The sequence below is a fragment of the Cibotium barometz genome, chromosome 59, assembly GCF_041138505.1.
Source record: "Cibotium barometz isolate CiBa-2024 chromosome 59, ASM4113850v1, whole genome shotgun sequence".
NCBI lineage: Eukaryota > Viridiplantae > Streptophyta > Polypodiopsida > Cyatheales > Cibotiaceae > Cibotium > Cibotium barometz.
The window spans coordinates 35,321,389-35,346,824 of record NC_141104.1 but is presented as its reverse complement, the minus strand read 5'-3'; positions in this window follow the sequence as shown (position 1 = coordinate 35,346,824).

Genomic DNA, 25,436 nt, shown 5'->3' with positions numbered 1-25,436 from the left:
CACACACACACACACAAACATACACACATACACACACACACAAACATACACACATACACACACACACACATGTGTGTGTGTGTATGAGAGTATACATACACACATAAATGTATACATGAGTACACTATTATGGCTCGTTTTTACCCTTTCAAGAACTTTCTCATTTAAGCAAGTATTAAAATTGATAACAACCATCATGGGATTCTTTCCTTCATTCCGAGCCATAGATCTCCTTGACCTCCTAAGCTCCACAAGAAGCGGTTTCTAGCTTTAACTTACAAGCTCATTCTTACTATCAACAATGAGAGGTTTGCTACACCTCCTTGAAAGCTTTCAAGGACTCACCTCTCTCACTCTTTACACTCTCTCACACCAAGCATAGAGAGGCACATGAACGAGGAACAAACAGGCATTTCCTCTCGATTCTCTCTCCCTCTCCCTCTCTAGGTCTTTGTGCCGGTGACTCCTTAAGTGTGAGAGGGTCACTAGGAAAATCAAAATGAAGAGAAGAAGTTACTACATCAAAGGGAGGTGAGAGGCAAGTTCATAGGAGTTAAAGAATTTAGATGTAAGAGGTCCATGAAGTGGATAAGCATAATGAGAAACGTTATCGCCCTCCATATCCTCCTCAAATGTGGGTGGTGGTGGGGGCTTGGTGCTATTAATGAACATATCTATATTAATTTTATCTGCTAGGGTTATTTGAATGGAGTATTGGATATTTTCATTAGAGAAGTCATATACTATGCATACTAGTATTTGATCTAAATGTTTATATATATTTTGGTAGTGCTTAAGGATACCGTAGGGATGATAACAAGTACTTTTATGTTTATATATTTTTGGGTAGAGCTTAATTATATATTGTAGATGATAAAGAGTACTTTCATGTAAACATAAGTATTTATGTGTGTTATAAGCTTCTAGCCACCCCTGGGTTTAGAACAATGCAAAACTATTAGAGAGGGTTTCAAAATTGGTTGGGGTGGAGAGAAGGTTAGGTGGAATAAACAACTTAATTCTTTTGTTGTGTTAATGATTATTAGCATTGTTCACTTATCTTTATGGAGAGAAAGAGAGAGAGAGAGAGAGAGAAGAAAGAGAGTGATTTCATTTTTTAAAGGCAATAATACAAAATAGATACCTAAAGAGAGAGATTAGTGAGCTTTTTTTTGAGTAAGAAGTCTCTTTAGAAGTTGCAAACGATAATGTTTGACAACGTGCGGATTAACAACTAGTGTTTTTTCATAAAAAGAACAAACATGGTGAGGGGAGATACCTTTGATGAGTTCTAGTATGTCAAAGTGGAGAACTATACGTGGTATTAACATGCACTCTAAAACCCTTCAGATTTATTCCATAAGAAGAGTGGTTGTTGTCATGATTGAATCCATTAAATGAAAGGGGTTAAGATAGGTTTCTTGAAACTTAGATGTAGAGCCTATTTGTGCTCATACCTTTTGAGCATTAAAGTTATGGATTACATGATATCAAAGGAATGGTGATGGTGAATGTTATGAACTGGGTAGATGAGGTTATACTAGATGCACCTTATTCAATCAACAAGGGATCTATGAGAAAGTTTTTCACCAAGTACAAGATAAATTGTACACCCATGTTGACTTACCAATGGTAATGATGATGAGCTTGCAAACAAGGCTAGTCTCAAATAAAGCAAACCAAAGGAATTCTATAATTGACATTTTCTTCTTGAAGTTGACATCCCCACCGGGATAATGAAAAAAAAAGCGCATGTATGGTGTGGGGACTATGGTTTAAAAGTTTTCACATAAATATGGGTTGGCTAAAAAATTTATTTTCCACGATTGATTGAAAGATTTATGCTTTTTTATCTTTTATATCAAGTTACAATTTTAAATGAACTTTGTTTATGTAGCAATAGCTTCTTATCGATAGATAGTGCCCACTACTCTTGTGGTGGGCTAGCACACTTGAAAGATTTATATTTTTTAATCTTTTGCATAAAGTTACAATTTTAAATGCACTTTGTTTTGCAGCAAATAGCTTCTTATAGATTAGATAGTGCCCACAATTCTTGTGGTGGACTAGAAATCTTAGTTTATGGTGGTGTGCTTTTAGAAATGCACATGCTTTTTGTCCAAATAAAATAAAAGTTAGTTTTCTATTTTTTAGTTTTTTATTACAAATTTGAGTTTGCAAGAATGAAGTAAATGGCAATAAAAGGCATCGTAAGCAACAAGTTCAATATCATAAACTTTAAAAATGACTGCATCCTTACCACAGTTCAATGATCCACCTTATGTAGTGTTGAAAGAAGTGGATTTGAAGAGGATAATTGAGTGCATAACCATGAGAAGTGAGAGCTATGGTGGATAGAAGATGGAAAAAGACATAATTCGAGCAGAGTTAGATGGAAAAAGACATAATTAGAGCAGAGTTAGAGCATAACATCAACTCTGAATAGAAGTGATTAAGATGTGAGTCAAGGCTAATCAACACATCACGTTTTTTGTATTATTAGAATGAGCTTTTTACATCCATATGTAGCTCTCATCCACATGTTCTATGCACAATTGTCTCATCCATGTGTTCTATGCACAATTGTCTCATCCACATGTTCTATGCACAATTGTCTCATCCATGTGTTCATAAATGCTCACATGCCTTGTGCACCCTTACACCTTGCATGCCTACTTTTTGACCATTGAACACCTTTTACATTCATCCATTCACATCCCCTAATAACCTTAGCTTGCATCCATTCCAATTTAAAACACCCTAATATTATTCTACCTTATTTCCACATACATGTGCCCCATACATGACATGACGGGCACCATATTTCAACACCCCACCCTTGGGACCCAAATGGATCTCATCCTAAGAAGGTAATGTGACATACATAGACATGACATTTCCCCCCTCCCCTCCCCTCCCCCCCACCCCTAATGGAGACACACACACACACGCATATCACTTAGCCTACATCATCGGTGGCTAGAGGTGATTACATCAACATGACATAACATCATGGACATGAACATAGACAATATCACATCCACACACATATGGGCCCATCTTAACCAAGGGCTGCCTAATCCCAAGGTTGACATGGAAATCAACATAGACATAAGACATGATATAAAACATCATCATATACATCATTATACCTAGAAAAGGTGTTCTTATGGAGCATCCTCACGAGTTGCTTCTTCTCCTTTTACTAACGATTCTTCTCAAGGTGGCCTACCTTGCCACATGCATTACATACAATCTTGGGCTTGTTTTGATGATGACATTAGGACATTACATGCCCCATCCTTCTACAATGGTTACATTTGATATTGGATTTTTTGAAGAAAGCCTCCCTATTATTTATTAAGATTTGTTGTGTACCTTTTAGTTTCTTATCTTCTTCAAACAAGGAGGATTCAACACCTTCTTCAAGAGTAAGATTTGGAAGATTAGTAAGAGTTGTTACCATTGAAGAAAACTCTTGAGGTATGCTTTTGATTAAGATCGCAATTGCATCTTTCTTATTAATACCTACAAGTTGCATCATAATGCTCATAATCTTACCCACATGCTCCCCACAAGTGAGTCTTTGAACTCCATATAGAACTATATTTTTAAATTTATTTCTAAATTTTTTACCCTATCTCCAAATACTCTCTAGCTCATCTCCCAAGCTTCTTTGGCATGCTCTTTGTTGTTGATGTGATGAATGATATCATCCCCAAGGCATAACCCAATGATGACCATGGATTTTCTATATTTATTTATCCATGCCTTGATCTCAACCTCAACCCCTCCATTGAGTTCATATGTATTTACTACCCCCCCAAATCTCCTTTTGCATGAGTAGATACATGAATTTTGTTTTCCATGTATGGAATCCTTCACCACTAAATCTATCCACTAGGAGTGGGTAGCCATGGCTTAATGAGGAGGGTCTTACTAAGATTTAACAACATCCAAAGATGCAAATCTAATCATAAGATGCTTAGAATACCTCTGATAATTAACACTAATCAAGGTATTAATGATGCTAAATTTTTTTTATTAATTATGCAATTAGTTAGATAGCTTTGGGTGATAATTTTGAGTAAATTTAGCAATAAATGTGCAAGAAAAACTTTGTAGACTTCAATATCTGTGAGTTTGCTTGAGATTTAAGCCCATAAATATATGATTAATCATTTTAATAAGCCTTAATCATTGTATTACCAAACTTGCTTATTAAAGAGTGCACAGGCCTAAATGAGGTAGAAGGTGGCATTTTTAGCTTAATCTGAGGCTACAGATTGATTTGCAGCCGTCGAAAACTCCTAGGGCTCAGTGGAATTTGTCTAATTTTGTGCGAGCTCGTGGATTTTTAGTTTTTTCCCCAAAAGTGCAGCATCAATTGCATCAAATCCACGTGATTCTCAATGGGATAGCTCAATTCCTTGAATGTTCTTGGTCTCCTTGAGGTTCTCTAGCTTGAGCTAGAAGGGTTTGTGAAATGGTTGGGAGAAAAGAGACATCCAATGCCTCCAATGGAAACCACTCATTCTGTGTAGAGGATAAGGTTAATTAGAGATCATAACAAGCCTAATTGTAACTAATGTAGCTCCTAATTAGTGTTGATACTAAATTGTTAAGATGGAATGATGAACGAGATCTAGATACCATGTTGATAGAAGTGGATTTGAAGAGGGTATTGAGTGCATAACCATGAGAAGTGAGAGCTATGGTGGATAGACGGAAAAAGACATAATTAGAGCATAATATCAACACTTATAGAAGTGATTAAGGTGTGAGTGAAGGCTTATCAACACATCATGTTTTTTGAATTAGAGAATTATCTTGTTACATCCATATGTAGCTCTCATAGAGCTCTCATCCACATGTTCTATGCACGCTTGTTCCATCCTTGTGTTCATAAATGCTCACATGCCTTGTGCACTCTTGCACCTTCAATGTGCCTACTTTTTAACCATTGACCACCTTTTACATTCATCCACTCATATCCCCTAATAACCTTAGCTTACATCCATTCCAATTTCATAGCATCCTAATCTTCTTCTACCTTATTCCCACATACATGTGTGCCATACATGACATGATGGGCACAATATTTCAACATGTAGCTCTTTGCATTTATAAAATTGGAAATTTAAGGTGGGAAAGAAATTTCTAATTGGTACACACTTCTAATGCTATTCTTATTCATGTGTTGACGAGTAATGAAAATCAATTTCTTTTACTGTACAACATTAGGTCACCATAAAGTTGTCTTACTTCTATATCGTAACAATGGAAATAAAACATCAACCTCTTAGTGCTTGTGAATATAGATTGATTTGTGTGATTTCATTGACTAGCCTAGCTAAGTCATTGCTCAAATACATGTGTGATTTTAAACATAATACATGTGATTTCATTGACTAGTCATTGTGCTGAATCTAAGATACTTTTGTATTTGTGCATCTTCTTAGTATTGTACATTTTAAATGTACAGAGAGAGTCCACACACATAATTTCCCAAGCTAAAACACATACTCATGAATTCTAGTTTAATATAATGGATATTTTTGCTTACAAAAAAGGTACTTAATGATCTCACCCTCTAATGTATTACATCACACAAAGGTTTAAGGCTTTCTTTTTTGTGTTTTTTATACAAAAAGGATATAAAATCCTATCTAAAAAGGGATTTGAAATGTAGGTTTGATGCTCTTGTGCATTCGATTTACCTTTAAAGCCTCCTTTTTTCCAAAAATATACTCCATTTTTAGAAGGGAAAAGGAGGGTAAATCAAATGCACTGCATCTGCTTTGGAAAGTTAAAAAAAGGTAAATCTGTAGTTTCCCTACGACATGGATCCTTCTCCTCCAGGGCGTCTTATGTTACATCACAATGGTTGATTGACAAATACACATTTTTTGTATAAAAAGCAAGTGCACATGCAATTTACCTACTATGGGATGGGACACAATTCACCTAGATGGGATCCTATTGTCATGCAATTCACCTAGATGGGATAGATATCTTGCACCCTACGCCATGTTGGCTTGAACATCCCTTGGATTATTGGGATTTTTCAATAATCATGATAATTAAATATGGTAGAACACTAGGGGGTAGTTGAGTTAGCTAGATAGCATCCTAATTAACTTAAAAAGAGTTAAATTCTTCCATTTATATTTGTCAAAAGTATAAAGGGCATTCCACACAACTGGTTGGATAAGAAATCCAATCGGTTGACACACGACGTCCTAATAGAATTATCCAAGATTACGGATAAATTTATGATTGTTGGGCTGGTGGGCTTGTGAGTTGCAAGTTACAATCCTTTTTAAGGCTCTTCATGGCTTGGTCAGGGCACCCTCATACGTATACAAAATAAACTATGTGCCACTCATGGTGACCTTCATAGCTCACAACATGGCTACGTCAATATCCTTTGCATTTTGCATATATCATAGCGGGCCCTTATTGCTTCAAGAGACCCAAAAATGTGTGTGTATATAAATGCTTAAAAGCATGTGAATGAGGGATTATGCTTGGATTTATTTACACCATGCAAATTTCAAACCCTTATCTCTTAGGTTTTTAAACAACCACCTTGAGTTAATAAATAAAAAAAGCCTTATCTCTTCTCTGTGGTTGGTCGCTCTGCATGCTTCTCCCAAGTTCAGGCTTCATCTTCTCCATGTTGCCCTGCACCACCTGCACTTCACACCCACCATGGCTTTCTCCTCTCTACTGGCTATTGATAACAAGCATGCTGCCCCCTGGTTGCTCTGTTTTATGAAGGGCCTTAGTCCTTCGCTTCACCACCAACACACTTCCTGATGGAGTCGCAGTCGTTCTTGGTGCTGCTTCTTGTGGGTGGCTTTGATTATGAGTGGGAGAGTCAACCGGCATATGCTGATCTTTACTTCTTCTCTTCTTAGCCCCAACTCTTCCTTATTGCTTTGCTATCCTCCATGACTATAGCTACAACACTACTCCTTTGCGGCCCACTTAACATGTCTGCAACCAAGCTCTCTTCTCTAGAGCTTTCATGGCAACTTTGACTACAACCTTGTTGTGTCAACTTTGTTGTCTTTGCTTTGATAATCTTTGTGTGTTTCTCACTCTCCCTCTATTAGGTACTATCGGATCTTCTCTAGGTGATGTTGATGCTGCTGGCAATTGCCAACTCTCCTTATTGTTGACTGTGTGTTTTTCTCTCTCTACTGCATTCAACAGATTGTGTTTGCCTTCTTGTTGCTATTCTAAGTGATGGCCTGCCACCTGTACTACTTTTGGATTTCCTTCTCTCTCATTAGCAACCCCAAGGTGTTGCTCAACTATGCCTCTCTTGCAATTTTCGCAACCTCCTTTTCGTAAGGTCCTTGTAGTCACCATTCTTGATAACTTTAGCTCTCATATGAGCTTCAAAACTCCATAGCATCTCCCATTGCTACTTTGCCTCTCCAAGACCTCCATGTTGAGGTCTTCCATGACCATTTGCATGGCCTTCATGAGCTCCAAAATGAGCTCCATGATGTACATGCTCCAACCATGCATGCACGTTCAACAAGGACACTTTCTTCATGGATTTCCCACAAGAAATCTGAGGTGCCAATTCTACAAAAGAACCTGCAAATCTTCCATCTTCGTTGCCCATCCTCCACCATGAGAGACTCCACAAGTATCCTTCTTTGATGCATAACACCATGGACTCCATCTTGAGCCCATATTCATCTTGCCACCAATTTGGCAAGAATGCACCTCATACACTCTTTGCCCGGCAAGCAAAGATCCATGGGATCCACATATCCCACCACTAAGCAACCATTCATTGAACATTGAGCATTTTCTCATGCTAAAACCAAAAACTTTGAGGCAAAACTGCAAAACCAACCTTATCTTGAGACACCATTGTCTCCTTGTTGTGGCGGCTGCTTGTTGATGATGTAGACTCCAAATGTCTTCATATTGTTGAAATCTCCATTTTCAGCTTTCTATGCAACTTCATAATAATCTCTCCAATCACCAACATAATCTCTCTCCAAATGCAATACTAATGACATAAGTGTGCTTAATTTTTTTCATAATAAAATCAAAATAATGCTTAATCAAATAACCTCATAGATAATAAAACTATACGTAGATATGCACCAGAATTAAGAGCCCATCCTAGCTCTGATACCATGTTAAGAATCCACTATGGGATTGATCATGGTAATTAGAAACATAGATTAATCATAACTAAGGTGGGTTATACCACACCAAAAACTTCATGAGAGAGAGAGAGAGAGTAGCACACTCAACACACAATCTCCATTGCATATACTTGTATGAACCATATAATGAGGCGTCTAATATAGATAGCCTTGATCCAATAAACTTTACATGTCATCATGCCATGTGGCAACTCCTTTTCCACATTCTTTTATGTGGATCTCACCATTCACACATCTTATGTGGCATTCTTATCCATCCACACACTCAAGAAAATATCTAGCACCTCTAGGGTGCATTCACATACTCAAGCCCAAGATTCACTCTCACACATTTTACATTGCACATTTCAACTAAAGAAGCACGGGGGGGGGGGGGGGGGGGGGGGGAGAGAGAGAGAGAGAGAGAGAGAGAGAGAGAGAGAGAGAGGTGGGGGAAATTTTCTTGAGTAAACAAAATCTTACAAATATTAACATGAAAATAAATCTTACATGTTCCCTATACAAAGTACAAATATCTTACACTTTAGGGATCCCCCTTATCCCTTTCAAGTGTACCTTTGCGTTTGTAATGTTTTTTTTTTGTACTTAGATAAAAGACTTGTATACAAATAGCTAATTGCTTTTGTACTCAAATAAAAAGTTTCATTTTGAGTGATTAAAAATCTTTTAAAAATAGCTAATGGCTCATGGCTATCCACATGCTCACTGGGAGTATATCACTTCTACATTATTGGAATTTACCTTTTTCATCAATGCCTGGTGCTATATGCTTCACAAGCAAAGTTTTTTAGTATCTAGAGCTAACTAGTGAGGTGATTGTTGCATGGTTTACTACTACTTATTGAGTGTTTGCATGAAAAAAAGAGGATAATTTCTAAATTAAGAGAATAGAAAATAAAATGATCATTCTATTTTATAAGTTATAGTGTTTCTTTGTCTTGATTCTCTTTAGTAAATATGTTGGTGCCAATTCTTATATTTTTTATTTTCTAAAAAGCTAAAAAGGATCTTTGCATAGCTTCACACTCAAGCATTAGTGTTTTCTGTATTTGCTTATTGCTAGCTTTTAGTTTTATGTAGCATTGATAGCAATGATTGGTAAGTTATTTTTAGGTTTATATAAATAATATTATCATTTTTAAAGGTCTTTTAGTTCTATTTAGACTCATTTTAGATCTTCCACAATGAAGACATTTTTTGGTTTCACGGTTCTACTTGCTTGACCACTATATAAGAAAAAGTTTAGGTTTGATACCATATCACAAGATTATTACATAATAAGATTATTAATGAGAATTTTACACTCTATCATCTTGAAGTTGAGGTTTACAATGGCTTGACTTAAGGGTGGGTTTAAGGAATGTGGATAGGGTAGACACAATGTGTGATTAAGCATTCTTTTGAGATGTTCGCAAAGTGAACAGATTAAGGAACACACCAATGTTTCTATATCAATAAATCTCCCTTGTTTGCATGCATGTCAAGGATAAAGTAAGAATAAGAAATATGCTTTAATGTATTCCTTGTTTTTAATGGTTTTTTAAAGTCTTGGAGATCTACTTTTCTATAAATATTTCAGGTTTAAAATCATGTGTTACATGGCCGCATCTAGAAAAAAATTCTCTCTCTCTCTCTCTCTCTCTCTCTCTCACACACACTCTCACTCTCTCACTCTCTCTCTCTCTCTCTCTCTCTCTCACTCACTCACTCACTCTCTCTCTCTCTCTCTCTCTCACTCACTCACTCTCTCTCTCTCTCTCTCTCTCTCTCTCTCTCTCTCTCACACACACACACACACACACACACACACACACACACACACATGCATGCATGTATGTATGTACACATGCATGCATGCAGACACATGCACGCATCCACACACACACATGCATACACACGCACACATGCACACACACGCACACATGCACACACACACACACACACACACACACACACACACACACACACACACACACACACACACACACACACACACACACATGTGTAGAGTAATGTGCATCAACACGTGAGCTAAGATAATGTAGAGGGGGGTGGGTGGGGATGCTATTAATGCTTAATGTGTGGTTTCAACATACATGTAAGTGTAACACATCTCAATTCATGAAGTGATTATAACTGGTGGTAAGGTTTTACGATAGACATAACACATTGTTTTTGCATTCATGAAGTGATTGTGACTTTTCGTAAGGTTTTGGGATCAATAGCACATATTATGCTTTTATTCAAGGTGTAAGGTCATTAAAATAACTAATTCTCAAGGTTCAAGGAACTATGGTTCTTGAGATACATTACAATATGGTCTCACCCTTGGTTTAATTAATAGGGATGATATAATTAATTAGTTAATAGGATCTGATACACACAAGATATGATAGACCCCACTAGCATTCCATACTTTTGGAGAATTGATAGTTTAAGCTCTTGAAAACTAGAAAATTTTAATTAAATTATATGATATTATAAAAATTTTAGAAATTGGCCTTCCTTTGAAAATTAGAGGCTTTAGTGGCATTCCAATTAGTCAAGATGCCCTAAAAGAATAATAAAAGGTGTTGTTTTGTGGAATTCAATAATGAAAGATACAATACTATTCTGGAGAATCTTTAAAAGAACAATCTATATCCACACTACTAAATACTTATGAGGACGTGGACCACTACCACATGGTGTGATGCATAGCATGCCTCTCTTCCTTTTTTATTAGTCCATGAGAAAAATTTTGATAACAAATCAAGGATGGTTGGTGGATCTTTTGGGTGACTTCATTTACATGTTTTGTGCATCTAAATGAGTTTAGAAATATTTTTTAAAAAAGATTCAAGAGTAAAAGACTTTAAGATTAAGAATTGAATACTTAATAAGGTTAGAATGGCAGATTCTGATTTTCATCTTCATGTATTTTTTTTATTTTCATGTGCAATAATTTAAGTATAAAGGGAGTATATGATAAGGATGAAGGGTAGGGTAGTATAAGTAGGGCATCTATGTTGTGGGCTATATATCATGTATTTTTTTTATTTTCATGTGCAATAATTTAAGTATAAAGGGAGTATATGATAAGGATGAAGGGTAGGGTAGTATAAGTAGGGCATCTATGTTGTGGGCTATATATCATTATCTTGAAGAAAAAAATCATATAGTATATATAAGGATATAGTGTATAATATATAATCTTATATCGTATCATATTCATTTAATTGAAAGTATAAAATAAGTTTTTTGAGGGTACCTACCTAGAAAATTTCAATAAGATTATTATGAAAAATTATATTATGATAAGGTCTAGTTAATTTGTTTCATGTAAAATGACATGAAAAAAGTGTACATACAAACATGTGTGTGTGTGTGTGTGTGTGTGTGTGTGTGTGTGTGTGAACATAGAGGGGGAATTTAGTATTTACAAAAATATAAAAAGTTACTAAACAAAATTTATTATTTTTTTCAAGTTTTGACACTCGAGTTAATAAGGACATGTGCCTATCTTCCTTGGCTTCTATTGTTTTTCACTTCTTTTCACATTAACTATTTTCTTTTTTTTTCTTGCCTTGAGAAGATTCTCCATTTTTAATATTGAAATGACTTGCTTCAGTTTTTTTCACATGTTTCCTAAAGTTTGCTTGCCTTAAGAATACTCTCCATTTTTAATTTCCAAATGACTTGCTTCAATTTCTTGTTACTTAGTGGTACTTTTAAAAGAGAGAATTACTTCATTTCTTAGTTTAACTGCAAAAATAAAGTTGGGTTCGAACAAGAAGCATTATGTCTTACTTGCTTCGCTTCATACTTAGTGGCAATTGATGGAAAGTTTGATGACGCCCTCCATGAAACTGAAGAACCATTTACTATAAGGTTGACTGTATTTTATGGATGGTGTTTGGTCAAAGGTTGATGGTGTTATTGATCGTGTTAATACCAATCATGATGACAATGCTAACATGTTAACTCATTCCTAAGGTTAACAAGATCTACCACCATTATCTTACATCAAGGAGTCATGATAGATACACAAAAGGGTCATACATTCAAGATATGAAGCAATAGTGTCCAAAGCTACAACTTGGATGGGCACTCATAATGGTGTGACAGAGTAATTATGGTGATTCCCGCTTCAAGAGCATGTGGTAGCAAGTTAGGATGAAGCACCCCCATGTGAGGAGATCAAGTAAAATAAGAAATTAAACCCAAGGGACTATTGATATAGGAGTGTACCCCATGTGAGGAGGTCATGGAAAACAAGAAACTAAAGCTAAGAGGATTTTGGCTCAGACCAAGGGGTATAAGAAGATGATGCAATGGACTTAAGACCAGCTCTTGAGCATTATAAATCATATATAATGGGTAACTAAATAAATTTTTGCCTTAGAGCTCAATGATCTAAGGAGGGGTAAGAAGGCGTTTCATATGACTGACCCGCTAAACTTGACCAAACTTGGGGAGGAGCCCAAACTAATGTTCATTACATGCGGGGATGAGGAAAAGAAGATAGTAGACCTATTTAGAGAATTTAAGGATTTTTTTCTTGGAAATATATTGGCATGAAGGGAATACTACCTGAGGCAATATAACATACAATCCCTATCCAAACCTAGTATTCAACCATTATGCAAACTTATTGATATGGTATTCATTTATGAAATCAAGAAAATTGATTGGTGTAACCATTATCATTGTGCCAAAGAAAAGTGAGAACTGTGAGTGTATGTCGACTTAAAAGAAGTCAACGTGGACCATATGAAAAGTTCATTACCTATTATCATATACTGAGCACATTTTAGAAAGAGTTTTTAGTGTGAGGAGGCATATAGCTTCTTGGATGGTATCTTTGGTTATGAGACCGAGTGTTTCATCGCACCCAAAGATTAGCCCGCATTCACCACTAAGTGTGACACGTTCTCCTATCGAGGTCTACCCTTTAGATTGACTAATAACCCTGTAACATTTTAGTGGCTTATGTGCATAGCTTCTAAGGACTACGTATTGATTGGAAGCATTGATGATTTGTGTGATCATTCCAAGAGGAAGGACCACTTGCTAGCTTGGTTGAGAAACATATTTCAAAGGTGTATTATATCAAATATCTTTAAACCCATTGAAATGTTAATGTTGGGTAAGGCATGGGATTATAGTGGGACACATTCGGTCTAAAAGTGGCATCTCCACCATGGATAAAAGAAAATTCAATTTGATTTTGGAACTACTTCCACCTACTAATTTCAAGGGAGTACATAGATTCATGGGACGTGTTTGGTACTACAAAAGGTTCATTGTATTCTATGCGATTGTAAGGTCATTATATATAGATTATTAATAATCTTTGAATGGAACAAGGAATGTCAGTAGGCATATAATGAACTAAAGAGGGCCATGGCAAGTGCACATCTTTTGAGACCCCCAAACTAGGATATAATCTTCCATGTTCATAGTGATTAACTAAAGAGCGCCTCTCGAAAAGAGAACCTACCTTGAGACCCCCAAATTGGAGCATAATCTTCCATGTGCATATTGATTAGCTAAAGAGGGCCTAGGCAATTGCACCTATCTTGAGACCCCCAAACTAGGCCATAATCTTCCATTTGCATATTAATGTATCAAATTTCACCATTTCTTGCATATTAGCACAACCAAGGGACACAAATTGGGCTACCGTGTTTTTTTTTGCCACACCAGTAGGCTTAATGGGCTAGATATGAATTCCCAGGGAATTCACTTTCCATAGAAAGGGGACGTCACTTGTGTGCATGAAACTCGTAAAAATCCCCTATTTAAGTTTCTCTAAAAAATAAAATAAACCCCTTTCTAAGCATATGAGTCCCAATTATGAAATTCAAGTACCCCCTATTTAAGGTTTGAAAATCAAATAGCAAATATTGATATTATACATGTGACAAGTTGCAACCCATGTAAGTAGCATGGATGTAAGTGCTAGAAGCACAAAGACCTACATCTATTTCCCAAAACTTGTTCCAAGTGTGGTTAGCTTAAAGAGTAGTAAATTAATCAAGTTTTCAAACTACACCACTAGATCACATATTGTAAACTACAAAAAGAAACAAAACCCCTACATTCATTCTCCCCTGCTCCCTTGTTCCACCATAAATCCCCCTCACCCACTAACTTGTAAGCTTAAGCCCCCCCTTACAAAACCCCCCTCCCTTACACTCACATGATACCATAAGATATGGCTTGTGAATCGCTGGGTATGAATTACACAACCATAGCAACAAAAGGGTTGGCCATGGTCTATATGGAAAAAAAGTATTAGCACTAGGCCAATAAATTTATATCTTTTGGCCAATAAATTTATATCTTTTATGGACCACCACGGATTGTTATATCTCATTAACAAGCCTTGCACAATGAGGCAAATTAAATTTTAGATTTTAACTTTTGAGTCACTATATTATAAGAAAAGAATCGCAACATGTTATCTTATCATATGTCATGAATTCCTACTAAATGACAAACCTGCCCCGTTAAAATTGATGACGATGATCTTCGGGATGCATGCTTGTTCAAAATTGACATGGGTCATAAAATATCTTGATACCTCACTTATGGTTTTCTGTCAGATCAATCTTTTGAACAAGGATAAGATGCAATAACTCATCATGCTTGTGGCTCCTTTTATCAACTTGTAGTTGGACCACCAAATAAGGTAGGTAAAGATGATTTTTTGTAGAGGTGTGTCTAAGAGGAAAAATTATTACATGTATTAGAAAATTCACAATTCGGGATTACAAGAGGACATTTTTCTAGCAAAGTGACAACATGAAAGGTTCTCTGAGCTTGAACTATGGTGACCAACATTGTTTGGTTATACAATATAATTTGTCAAAGGCTATGAGATAGAGTGTCAACAACGATTCACTTTACCACAACAAAGGGATATGATGCCCCTCTCCCTAGTAATAGTTCAAAAAGCTTTTGAGAATTTAATTCTTAGGAATCATTAGTCCTACTGTATATAAAACCCAAGCTCACTTCACAAACTGGGAAAAAGCTAGGGCTACCAAGAAGGCTAATGTATACAAGAAAATATTGGATGCCCATTGGAGCTATTCAATGACCATGGGTCATATTTTGTTGATGAGATGATTGATTGCCTCATGAAAGGGCTTATGATAGTACATAGAAAATGTTTTGTCATACCACCAACAAGCCAATGTTTTGTTGATGAGATGATTGATTGCCTCATGAAAGGGCTTATGATAGTACATAGAAAATGTTTTGTCATACCACCAACAAGCCAATGGCTAGTTTGAGGTGACCAGGCAAAGAGCACGAACAAAATCTTGTGTGGCATTTTAACAAAGACCTTTTTTTTGTCATTTTTAAGCTAGTAGAATGAATTGGGAACATAATCTTACAGCTTTGCCATAGTCATACCAAACATCATACAAAGTGGGTATACCTTGTTTTGGTTGACCTATGGAATTGATTCTATAATGCCCATGGAATACGTAGTTCCCAGTTTGAGAATTGTAGTCAGCAAAAGGTTGACTGAAAATTCTATGGTTGAGTAATTGACTTGGAAAAATTAGAAGAGGACATATATGTATGGGTTAATGGTAGAAAGCTTTGATGGAAAAAATTGTTTGACTAAAATATTAAAGATAGCTTGGAGCTTAAAGAGGGAAACCTAGTGCTGGTATTTGGAACAGGGAGCAATAAACGGAAAAAGATGAAACTCTAGGAATAGGACCCTTTATAATAAAAGAGATTGCTCCACAAGGGTCTATCACAATTGAGACCCTTGATGGCATAGATATTGATGGTGGGTACATCAATAGGAGTAAGCTAAAAAGCTATTATGGACCCCTAAGCTTAGTCAAGCTGAGCCATCAAGGGTCTATCACAATTGAGACCCTTGATGGCATAGAGATTGATGGGTATATCAATGGGAGTAAGATAAAAAACTATTATGGACCCCCAAGCTGAGTCATGCTTGCTCAAATCCATAAGAAGAAAGATGAGGAAAAAAGAACAAGATAGAGTGAAAAGACTTGCCCAAGAAGAGGTTGGCTCTAGGATAAACAAGGATGAACATTGGTTCTAAGGAAAAACATTGTTAACCAATATGGCTATAGTATCAGTCATGGTGGAGGATGAAGACTTGGATGTTGAGCCTACACAGTTCAATATTAAAGTGTTTGTGGCTAGAAACCATAACATGAGCATAGATCTAATTGACATAGGAGCAAATCACAACTTGATGTCCTATGAAACTTGGGAAGCTTTGGGTAAACTAGACTTGGAACCAATAAATGCAAGTGCTCATAGTTTCCATACAAATATGGTAACTTTAAATCATTATCAATAATAACCCCATGGATGAAAAGTTATATGTTATGCCTATAGGTATTATAGAAGCATATTTATTACTAGAAAGAGCATGGATTGGTGCAATTGATTGCTAAACCGTCCAAATAAAGACAAAGGGATGCAAAACAATTGTACCACTTTCTTCTCCAATTCCTGAGAAATGCTTATCTTTGAGAAACACTGAAGGTGGCATAAGCTCAAGGGATAATCAAGGAAACCATGAGGTCTATACAACACTGAGAAAAGTCTAGTCAAGGTAGCCTTTCCACAATCCTCTTATGGCATATCACCCATAATCTCACCAAACCATCCACTAGTATAGGTGTGGAAGCTATCATGCCCAGGCGGGTCATCAATGTTTGCATGACTAGTTGATCTCTATATCTCAACAAAGTATTATCTAAATTCAATATTTATTATGTTGTGCAATCTCTCTATATTATGCTCTCTCTCTCTCTCTCTCTCTCTCTCTCTCTCTAAACCACCATGTAATCTCAAAATGGTATTAGAGCCACTCTATCCACCTCTCACCTATGTTTTCAATCCCACCATGCTTATGCATGGCTAACCCTTTTCTCCATGCCATCATGCTCATCTACCTTTTTATATTTTTAGGGTTTTAAGTTTTTAGGGTATCTATGTTTTGATGCTCCATTGACATCATTATCATTATTAGGACTATGGTTTGATGCTATCACACGATCATCATCATGATCAAGGTTAATTCTATACATGTTTTTGTACCCTATTGTCTACCCACCAATACACTTCCATCATCATCAAGGCTACATTTTTCTATCCACTATGCTTCCATCATCATCAAGGCTACATTTCTCATCAATGATTCTATACGTTTTTTTGTACCCTATTGGCTACCCATTGCACTTCCATCATCATCAAGGCTGCATTTTTCTATCCACATTGATTTTGTGTGTTTTTATATACCTTATTAGCTGCTTACTGTCTCCATGTGTAGCCACCATAAGATCATACATGGCTATGTGTTTCTTTATCACATGAGCTATGTTTTGGTTGCGTTTTTCTTTACTACATGAGTTGTGTTTTTACTTCCTCAACTATGCACATAATACATTAATCCTCTCAATTATGGAGATGCATAGGAGCAACATCATCATCGTCGAGAAGTTTAGTAGGATAAAATTTCCTACATTGGCAAACTAAGATCGGACTCAGTCCGATGCAAGAAGGGGTGTGGAACATGATCAAAGGAATAGAGAGCCTACATCAGATGCCAAGAAAACCCTAATATTGGAGGATAAGAATGGCAAACCAATGGTATTGATTGGCTTGGGGCCTGTCGATAACCTCATCCACCATGTGGACTTTAACAAAATCTCCCAAGAGGTATGGGAGAAGTTGGAAATCCTATTCCGCACAAAATCAAAAACTCTAAGATATTCCTTATTAGTAGAAGTTTTTTTGAATGAAAATTAAACTTCGGGTGAACATTTGTGCAACATAGGCTCCATCATCTATTACCAAAGTACTAGCTGATTAAGATGCTATAAAAGATGTCCTATTCACAAGCGAGGTAATTTCGTAAGATGCACGAATATGAGACTAAGAAAAAATTTAATTAAGAGTAACCAACAAGAAAAGTCTCAAGGAAAGCAAGACTTAAGACAAGAACAAAGATTTCAACTTTATTCACTCTTAGAACATATACAATAAAGATAGAAGAACTTTTTATAATTCCATAAGCCCGTCCATCATATGGTCACAAAAGTAGCACTCACAAGCAGCACACGTATAAGGTAACTCATCTATGGGAATAATTCGGTCGGTTTTATTGTAGCACCTACCTCATTGGTATGAGGTGACCTAATAAAAGGACCTCTAAGAGGCAAGCCAAAAATGGGATAAAGGCATATCTTCTGTGGTGGTGAGGAAGAAAATACGCAAGTAAGAAGACCCGCTCCGAAAACCCACCATGCCTTGATCTCATCACGCAATAGTACCGGGGACCCAAACCCAAAGCTTCAATAACCATAGCCAAGTGGACATTGTTACGAAAGTGATGCTGACCCCACGGTGTTACCCTAGTTATGTCTTGATAGGTCCGCCATTTGGTCTGAGCTATAGAAGTTCCCAAGTGAGGGAAAAGTAAGTGCTCATACAGTTCTATTAAATCCTTCTTCACAGACTCGCTTGCTTCTTGAAGGTGAGAAATCATCATGGATAAAACCAAGTCCTGCTGCCAAGCCATGAAAGAGATTAAGAAAGAAAGGAGATCGATGGAAGTAAGATTACTGTGAGCGACAAGTAAGAGTTACGACTTATATAAAAGAAGGAACTAGCATAACCTAGAAGCCGACGGTGTATCTTACCACTAAAGTTTTACCGTCTTTCCATGATTTGGGCTTGGCACATATTTCTTTAGAAGGCTTACATGAAATACATTACGAACTTTGAGATGAGGAGGTAAAAGAAGCTCGTAGGCTAAGTCACCTACTTTCTTTGAAATCAGATATGGCCCACAATACATGAGGAGGTAAAAGAAGCTCGTAGGCTAAGTCACCTACTTTCTTTGAAATCAGATATGGCCCACAATATCTGGGGGATAACTTCTTATACTTCCCAAGAGATAAAGAACTTCTTTTGGGCCGTACTCGAATGAAGACCATATCTGCTTCTTTGAATTCTCTGACTGTCCTCTTCTTATCTGCATACTGTTTTTGTTGATCCTGGGCAGCTTTTATATCTATATGAATTGCCTGCATCTGCTGCTCCATGTCGTCAAGCATTTCTTTGGACATCTCGACCCGGCTAATCAATGGGTCGGACCTAGTTAATGGAGTTAAGTAATCTTGTCCATACAGAGCTTTAAAAGGCTCAATCCAATACTTCTGTGAGATAAGAAGCATTGCAGGCAAACTCGATTAGGTGCAGATAGCTTAGCCACTTCTTGGGTTTCCTGCCACAACATGACCGAAGTATATCTTCGATTACTTGGTTTACCCTGATACTTTGCTGGAGTATGGCTGACTGAGAATTGTCGATTAGGCCCTTGGTTTTCAATTGTAGCATAGATCTGTCCTTTTTCCTCTTCTACTACATTATCTGAAATTGCGACTACTCTGGCTGCTGCAGTCTGAGGTGGAATTCTTTCTCTTTGGTTGCCCCAGTTCTAGAAAGGAGTTCTGAGGTTATTCTGGACAGAGGCAGATGGATGAACTGGAGTTCTTCTGGCACCCTGGCTTGGGTGAGATGGACCCGAAGGGATTGGTCTCTGAATTTGGGGCTCTTGACTTCCCTGTGCCCTTGACATGGTAGGAGTCCGGCAGTCTTTTAACTGATGACCAAAACCTTGGCATCCAAAACACCGGTTCTCACTTCTGAACTCATCGTTCCTGAATCCGTAAAACAGGTGGGGCTCCTGATAAATTATTCTGGGGAAAGGGTCTTCCTTTTTTAAACAGAATCTTTCTTTTATTTTAGAGAGGGAATAATTATAAGATCATAAAGGGAGGTTCTTACTCCTGTATACCTCGAAGGCTGGGGGAGGAATCTTACATTCTACCCCACTTAAAAGAATTGCGAGATGTCCTCATCTCGCAAAGTAGAGGACAACTCTTTTTCTTAAGATCCAATTTAATCTGGGGTTCCTTATATTCTGGTCAATCCAACAGAATACTGGGATAAATATCCCTTATATAGAACTCATCATTAAATAACAATTCATTCAGATCATATCATTCATATCTTTAACACAATAATGGTCCATTAGACCAAAAAATTTCTTTCTGAATATTCCTCCACGGGAATTTCAGTCAAGCAAGTTCTCAATTTGTCATCCCTTAACTTGATCTACCGTGTCAAGTGTTAATAGTAGCAATTTGACAGCACAATCCACTAATCTCATAGTGATTTGCTGAAATCATTATCATCATTCTAGTTATGAATATCATCACAGGGACTCGTCCCATTCATCCTCATTGTGGTTTTGCTCAGCTTATTACATTTCAACCAATTTTTAGGGATCATCATTTTTCAATTCAGAATCCAAATCAACTCATCAGTTCTCAAACAGAATTAAAAATCATACCAACCACATTCGAAATCATCATCTGGATAGCATTAATGCTTATAATTTCAAGTCTTAGATTTACTCATATATATTGCCAGGGTAAAGAGCTGCAGTTATACCCTCGGTATATACGGGTAGTCATGATACTTGGAACTATAAGGTAAATACCATCATGTCTAGGCCTCAAGCAAGTCAGGGTTCCATAGAATTGCGGTACTTCCATTTGAAGACCCAATTACTAATTTATAAATTTTGAGTTTGAATATCAAATTGTATGAATTATATCACACAATTACAATCTTTTTGTGCTTCCTGATAAATTTTTGACATATTTGGCTTCTTAGTTGATCTTTCCTCTGATATTAACTGTGAGATCCCTGTCCCCACCGCGCAACGGATTTGGGTGCTAGTAGCGGAAGTAGCATTTCTTGCGTGGGGCAGGGTCCCAGACTTGGGGCCTCGTCCCACGGATATCCGGACAAGAGACTAATCCGTCAGTTTTTCCAAAACCGAACTCGGAAAAACTTCCTTTACCTGGAAAGCACGGGCGATTCCACCAGGATAACTTTTTGCTCTAACGTAGTCAGACCATTATTGATCAAGCTGATCCGACTGCATCTATAAAGATACTTGGTCAGATCAAGGAAGAAACTTGCACTTGGATCATTGGGATCAACGCTTTTTTCCCCATCAAGAGGCACAGCCGTTGATTCCTATCCATAGAACAATTACTATTCGGGATTTACTTTATCTATCATAATAACATAAATTGATTTACGGATCCATCAGTCCAGCCATGGATTAGCCAACCGCCCAACCACTGTAGTGATGGGATCCAATTAGGAATTTGGTTAGGTTTTGTCCCGGGTACCAGGGAAAAGAGTTCCCAGGCCCCCTAGCTGGAAGTTCATGTAAACATAAAACTAGTCACACCACTTATACACCCAATATGAAATTGCCTTTTTCTTAGCATCAACTAACTTTAAAACAATCCTTTAATGAAACCATTATGTCATTGATGACATTCCTCGAAATCTCTGGTTGAATCCATATTTCCAATTATTCATTCATCGGTGTAGTTATGGCATTATTGGCAACCAGAACGCTCACCACCTGTTCACTCATCAGGGGTCTTTTCACTAGTTCCTAGCTCATAGTACCCGGTAATATTTTCACATATAAAAATCAAGATGGAATCCTTGTTGAAGATCAGCAAGATCAATCAATAAGGAGACTAACACTATCGAAATAAAAATCAATCTTTTATGCATCTTCCTATGCATAAATTCATTTTAAATCAGAATGACACTTTTGAATTAAAAATCAATCTTTTATGCATCTTCCTATGCATAAATTCATTTTAAATGAGAATGACACTTTTGAATTAAAAATCAATCTTTTATGCATCTTCCTATGCATAAATTTGTTTTAAACGAGAATGACACTTTTGAATTAAAAATCAATCTTTTATGCATCTTCCTATGCATAAATTAAGAATTAATAAAAATAACACTTTTTGGATTAATTTAAATTCTTTATGCATCTATCCATGCATAAATCCAATTTAGTAGGAATTACACTTTTAGAATAAAAGAATTTCTCTTATCCATCCTATTTATGCATAAAATCAAATATGATAAAAGTAACACTTTTATAATAAAATAATAATCTTTTATGCATACCTCTATGCATGAAAATTAATTATGATCAAAGTAACACTTTTACAATAAAATAATAATCTTTTATGCATACCTCTATGCATGAAAATCAATTATGATAAAAGGAACACTTTTACAATAAAATAATAATCTTTTATGCATACCTCTATGCATGAAAATCAAATAGGATAAAAGTAACACTTTTACAATAAAATAATAATCTTTTATGCATACCTCTATGCATGAAAATCAAATAGGATAAAAGTAACACTTTTACAATAAAATAATAATCTTTTATGCATACCTCTATGCATGAAAATCAAATATGATAAAAGTAACATTTTTATAAATAAATATTTTTAGTATACATTTTTCCGAGTCTAGAATGAAAATAACCCTTTAAGAATACTCATACAATGGGGATTACTCTTTTTAACATAAAATTTAATTACTAGAAATCCTCTTTTTCTTAATTCATCAATTATGCATACTATAAAAATCAATTTCTCCATGATTACAATGAAATTCTTTCAATTAATCTAGGATGATAATTCCTAGAATATAGTAGGAATGAAGTCCTCTTTTCATGCTTTGAATGAAATTTTTTATGTGTAATTTTTGTAAAAATTTTGCCATAGCTCCGCTACTATGACTGATAAATCTCAATTATTTTAAAAGATAAAGCTTATCTTTAAGGGAATGATTAGAATGATCCCTAATTAGATCATTAATCCATAATGGATTGAATCATCAATATTCATGAAATACATAAACTAAAAGCATACAAAAAAGCCATTAATTTGGCCTCAAGCATAGATTAATCTTGGATTAAAGAAAAGCTAAAACACCAATGTACAGTGCCGTATACCCCTCAGCAAAATGGTTTTGCTGAGAGAAAAAATAGGTCACTTATGGAGATGGCACGATGTATGGTCAAGAGCCAAGCTTTGCCACATGCGTTTTGTCATGTGTGCTGCATATGTACTCAACAGGTGTCCCACTAAGGCATTGCAGTCTATTACTCCATACGAAGCTTGGCATGGCAGGAAGCCTTCTATTGGTCACTTGCGTGTCTTTGGTTGCTTGGCCTATTCTTTAGTGCCTGTGCAACAACGCAAAAAATTAGATGATAAGGCTGTCAAATGCATTTTTGTTGGTTACAGTGCTGAGAGCAAGGGTTACAGATTGTATCATCCATAGTCAAAGCGTATCTTGATTAGTTGAGATGTTGTTTTTGTGGAAGATGCTGTGCAGCCTTTGTTATCATATACCAAAGAGATAGGTGTGAGCTCACGGGATGTATTTGATACATTGTTGCCTCTCTTTACAGGTGGGAATTCAAATGTAAGTCCTAATGAGGCAAATATTCAGCCTATGCAAATTTCAAACGACATCATAGATCAGCCTATTTCTGATGCACATTTATAGGATGTAATTTATGAAGATAGGGCTGAAAATGAGCAGGCTAGAGGTATGCCTAAATGGCTAGTGCAAACCTTGCATGATAGTAAAATTGATGCACCTATGTCTAGTCGTACTCGTTCAGGTTTTCAGCATGCCTCTTATGCATCAGATTGTTATGCTTTAGCTGTGTCTAGTATGTGTGAAGAGGAAGAACCTCTTTCATTTGATGAGGCACAAAAATCAGAAAATTGGTTGGCTGCAATGCAGAGTGAATATGATGCTATAATGAAGAATGGTACATGGTCTTTGTGTGATTTGCCTATTGGTAAGAAGGCCATTGGATGCAAGTGGGTTTTTAAGTTGAAACGAAAGCCAGATGGCAGTGTTGATCGCTATAAGGCTAGACTTGTTGCAAAGGGTTATGCTCAAGAAAAGGGCATTGATTTTGATGAGACCTTTGCTCCCACTTGTCGTATGACTACCATTCGTAGCATTTGTGCATTGGCAGCTCATAATGGTTGGAGTGTACATCGCTAGACATAAAGACTGCATTCTTGAATGGAGATTTGCATGAGGAGGTGTATGTATCGCAGCCTCGTGGTTTTGTTCAAAAAGGGTAGGAAAACAAAGTGTGCAGGTTGAAAAAGGTTTTATATGGTTTAAAGTAAGCTCCACGAGCTTGGTATGAAAAGATACATGCATATTTGACTGCACATGGTTTTCAGAATAGTCCAACACAAAGCACTTTGTATGTTAGATGTGTGGATGATGTACATCTAATCATTGCTCTCTATGTCGATGACATGCTGCTCACAGGACCAAATGAGAGTCATATTGCTGATTTAAGGCTGATTTGAATGCTTCTTTTGCAATGTCAGATTTGGGGCATTTGCATCATTATTTGGGGATACAATTTAAGTAGTGTGATGGAGGTATTGCTTTGTGTCAGACAAAGTATATTGAGACATTGTTGCAGAGATTTGGCCTTGAAGACTGCAAGCCTATTGCTACTCCAATGGAGACAGGTTTGAAGTTGAGTCTTCATGATGCTGGAGATCACTTTGATGTCACACTCTATCAGACAACTGTTGGTTGCCTCATTTATGTATGCATTACGAGGCTGGACATTCAATTTGCAGTCTCACAGGTGAGCGTTTATGCATAGCCCAGGGTCTCAGCATTGGAAGGCAGTTAAACACATCTTTCGCTACTTGAGTGGCACCATACATCTTGGGTTGTTTTATCCCAAGGGGGGATCATTGCCGCCAGATTTGCATGCTTTTTCGGACTCAGATTGGGCTGGTTGCTATGACACAAGAGTGTCCACACAAGTGGTTTTGGTTTCATGCTCTTCGGTAGCTCATGCATATTTTGGTTGAGCAAGAAGCAACCTACTGTGGCCACTTCTAGTTGTGAAGCTGAGTACAGGGCAGCTTTCACAGCTACGGTTGAGTGTGTGTGGCTCAGACGGCTTATGGGGCTGACTTGGGTGTTGGACAGGAGTCTGCCACCTCTATCTTCATCACTGACAGTCAGAGCGCATTGGCAGTTGAGAAACCCAGTTTTTCATGCTCGCACAAAGCACATTGAGATGCATTATCACTATGTCAGGGAGAGACTCTCAGTAGGAGAGATTAGCTTGGCCTATGTGCCAACACAGGACAACCTCGCCGATCTTTTCATAAAGGCGCTTCCTCGTGAGAAGTTCGAAGCTTTCCGCAAAGCTTTGGGCTTGCTCCCCTTTGTGGATTGATCTACTTTGGGCATGGCACTCCCCTATAC